Source organism: Mirounga angustirostris, unplaced genomic scaffold (genome assembly GCF_029215605.1).
Source record: "Mirounga angustirostris isolate CCGP_5_RB_7025 unplaced genomic scaffold, mMirAng1.0.hap1 SCAF_16, whole genome shotgun sequence".
NCBI lineage: Eukaryota > Metazoa > Chordata > Mammalia > Carnivora > Phocidae > Mirounga > Mirounga angustirostris.
The window spans coordinates 24,209,513-24,213,530 of NW_026991724.1; the positions used below are offsets into that span (position 1 = coordinate 24,209,513).

At 48.1% G+C, this 4,018-nt stretch overlaps 1 pseudogene; it reads left to right on the forward strand.

Moving 5' to 3' along the window:
• Positions 1 to 1,442: 1,442 nt before the first annotated feature.
• Positions 1,443 to 3,550, forward strand: LOC123856011 (AP-3 complex subunit beta-2-like; annotated as a pseudogene).
• Positions 3,551 to 4,018: the final 468 nt, after the last annotated feature.

Here is a 4,018-nt window from a genome sequence, read left to right on the forward strand (position 1 = left end):
TCTCTCGCTGTGTCTCTCTCTGTCAAATAAATTTTTAAAAAAACTAGTTACATTCTTAAGTCTGAACAGACTGAAGAAGGGTTTAAATATTTATAAAAATCATTAGGAGGGGCGCCTGGGTGGCTCAGTCGGTTGTCTGGCTCTTGGTTTCGGCTCAGGCCCTGATATCAGGGTGGGGAGATGGAGCGCAGCCTCTGGCTCTGTGCTTAACGGGGAATCTGCTTGAAGGGTCTCTCCTCTCCCTCAGTCCCTACCTACCCCCCGCCACAGCTGGTGCGCACAAGTGCTCGCCTACGCACACGTGCGCGCACGCGCTCTCTCAAATAAATAAATAAATCTTTAAAAAATCATTAGATGAGGGCGCCTGGGTGGCTCAGTTGGTTAAGTGACTGCCTTCGGCTCAGGTCATGATCCTGGAGTCCCGGGATCGAGCCCCGCATCGGGCTCCCTGCTCGGCGGGGAGTCTGCTTCTCCCTCTGGCCCTCCCCCCTCTCATGTGCTCTCTCTCATTCTCTCTCTCTCAAATAAATAAATAAAATCTTTAAAAAAAAATCATTAGATGATAATTTCTGTATGTTCTGCTGGGAGAACATAGTTTGCCTGGTGCTTTAAATCTAAGTGTAGAAACTGTGAATGTGTCATTAGCACAGGTCTTTCCATTTTTCTGATTCACTTGATCATCTAGGAAAGACCCACAGAATGTTTTCCAAAATGTTCTAGAGGTTCGTATGACCGGATTCATTTATTCTCGTCACTTTGAAGGCCTGGCCTCGTTGGTGCAGTCTCTTGTATCCTTGGCCAGCACTTGATGTGATTCCTGTGACGTGAGACCCTCCTGGCTCCCTCAGCTTCTTCCAGTCCAGCCCTGCCCATTGTTCTCTGTCACAATTGCCAGGGACTTTTGATTCAAAAAGCTTCCTCTGGGGCGCCTGGGTGGCTCAGATGGTTAAGCGTCTGCCTTCGGCTCAGGTCATGGTCCCGGAGTCCTGGGATAGAGTCCCGCATCGGGCTCCCCGCTCTGTGGGAAGTCTGCTTCTCCCTCTGCCTCTCTCTCTCTCTCTCTCTCATGAATAAATAAATAAAATCTTTAAAAAAAAAAAAAAAGCTTCCTCTGAGGCAGGAGTTTCTGTTTTTCCAAAATGCAAATTGTTAAATAAAATATTTTGTGGTCAAAAGAAAAAAAAAAAAAAAAGGCTTCTCCAGGATGCTGGGCCTAGATCCAGCCTCTCTATCCTGGCCCACGTACCCGGGCACTGACCCCAGTCCTGCCCTCTTCCTACTGTTGCCCTCTTCCAACTTGTTTTCTACTCCATTCTATTTGGTCCACCTCTCTTCCCCACACCTAGCACCCTTCGCCCCAGCCCAAGTTCCCAGCACCTCTGACCCTGTCCTCTCTACAGTGAGGTTCAGTATGTGGCCACCATGTCCACTGAGCATCCAGTATGTTTCAATTCTACCTGAAGAGCCTCTACATCAGATCAATCAACTCCACCCAGATCAAAACCCTAAAGCTGGAAGTGCTGAACAACCTAGTTAATGAAACTAGAATCCTTACTGTCCTACAGAAATTCCAGACCTATATTCACAGCATGGACCAGGACTTTACGGCACCATGATCCAGGCCACTGGATGCTGTGCAACTAACATAGGACGAGTCTGTGACACCTGCCTCACTGGCCTGGTGTAGCTACTGTTTCACTGTGATGAACTATTCATCACAGAGTCAGGGGTCATCATTAAGAAGCTGTTGCAGATGCAGCCCCACAGCATGAGGAGGTCTTAAGCTGGCAAAGCTCACAGATAACACCTAAGTGCTCATGGCCTGAGCCAGCATCCTGTGGCTCATTGGTGAGTACAGTGAGCATGTCTCCAGTATTCACCTGATGTCCTGGGGAAAATGGCCAAATCCCTCACAGCAGAGCAAGACATCCACAAACTGCAGGTCATCAACCTGGTGGCCAAGCTCTAATTGACCAACCCTAAGCAGACCAAGCTGTTGACCCAGTATATGCTAAATCTGACCAAGTCCCTCCAGAACTGTGATATCTGTGACCTAGCACACTTCACCTGGCAGTTTATCCTCTCTTCAGAGTAGGGTGGAGCCCTCAGCCACCATGCCAAGAAGCTCTTCCTGGCACCCAAACCAGCCCCAGGCTTGCAGTCATCCTTCAAAGACCAGACCACTTCCAGCTGGGCTCACTATCCCACCCATTAAATGCCAAGGCCACAGGCTACCCAGTCCAAACTGGTCAGAGGAAGATCCAAACACATCTGCATGCAACGTGGAGGTACCTAAATGGACCAAGTGCTCAAAATGGAAGAAGAGGAAGGAGAAGAAGAGGAGTCAGGCCCCACAGAGTCCACAGATAGACTCCCAGAGTTCGAGACTGAGTCAGTCAGTGAGAGCAGCAGCTAGAGCAGCTGAAGACTCCAGCAGTGAGTCCAATAATGAAGACCAAGATGAGGGTGAGGAGAAAGGGAGAGGGAGTGAGAATGAACACAGTGAGGAGGAAGATGAAGAGAGGAAGATGAAGAAGGTGCCAGAAGGACAAGGAGAAGGCTTGTCTTTGGATGAGGGCAGAGATACCAGCTGTAGCTCAACAAAGTTTGAGATGACATTGGATCCCGAGGAAGAGCAGGAGGAACCTGCCTCCGGAAAAGAAGAAGAAGAAGGAAAACAAACAAAACAAAACAAAACCAAAACAAAACAAAAAACCTCGCAGTGGATCATGTACTCCTGTAGCCAAAGAAATGTCTTTGTTTGATCTAGAGGACTTCCCCCTCCTACTGTCCAGCCTGTGTCTCCCACCATGGTTGTGTTCACCTGTCTGGCTGCTGACCTGGAGGGCCTGACATTCAAAGACTCTCCCCTGATGCCCTTGCTGCCCTTCCCGTGTCAGCGTTGCAAGGCAGGAGCTGCTGCCTTTGTAGCTGGTGAGGGGCTGGCTGTGGACTAGACCTTCAGCAGCCCACCTTTGTCTCCAGGGGCCCCACATTGTATCTGTGCAACCCACTTCTCCAAGAGCTGCAATACCCCCTGCATGGGGTCTCCCTTAAACTGTCTTCTGGCATCAGCACCCTGAAATTGAGTCCCTAGCACCCAGAGAATCTGTCACTGCTGTCCTGTCACGGTCTTTAATTTCTGTGACTCAACCTAGGTGCTCAACTTCCAGCTGTGAATCCAAACCCAACAGTTCCATGTCTCCATTCAGCCACCCAATGAGTAGCGGATGGCCCCTGTATTCCTGAGTGGGAATGAGTTCAAGAAGGTGCAGGGAAAGTTGATGGACATGAATGAGATCCAAGAAGCTCAAGGTGCCAGACACCTGTTGGAGTGACCACAGGGTGGTACAAAAGTGACTGCTACTGTCAGCCTGGAGAGTGTCCTTTGTGGGACATCTGACAAGTACTGGTTTGAAGGGAGGAAGGGAAGATGCTGACCAGTTGGAGCTTGGTCCTGCTGACCCTGGACACCCTGTCTGCTGGAGCTGCCTAGCTGACAGTCAACAGCTGTTGGTCTCCCTTTCTCCCTTTTTCTCTTATCAGATAGTATACAGGGGAACCTCTCTCCCTCTGGTCATGACCACAATCCCCCCACCCCCACCCAATTCCCCTGCCCATGAGTTCCTAGGACCTGTGCAGAGGGAGACAACAGCTGCTCCCTTCAGTCATCCCATCCCATTCTATAGCTATTTATGTAGCAAAATCTCAGTATTCTCCCTAATACATTTTATAACATATATATATGATACCTAGACTTATTGTGGTCATTTTGCAATATATACAAGTATCAAATTATTATGCTATATACCTGAAACTTATATAATGTTGTATGTCAGTTATATCTCAATACAAAAAAAAAAAAACATAAAATAAAATGTGTATTTCTGGGCTATAGTTCAGGAACATTGAATCAGAATATCTGGGGGCAAGCCTAGAAATCTTCCTTTAAAAAGGGTCCAAGATGATTTTAAAGCAGAGTAAAGTTTTTTTAAAAAAAGCTAATGGTATGCCTTAG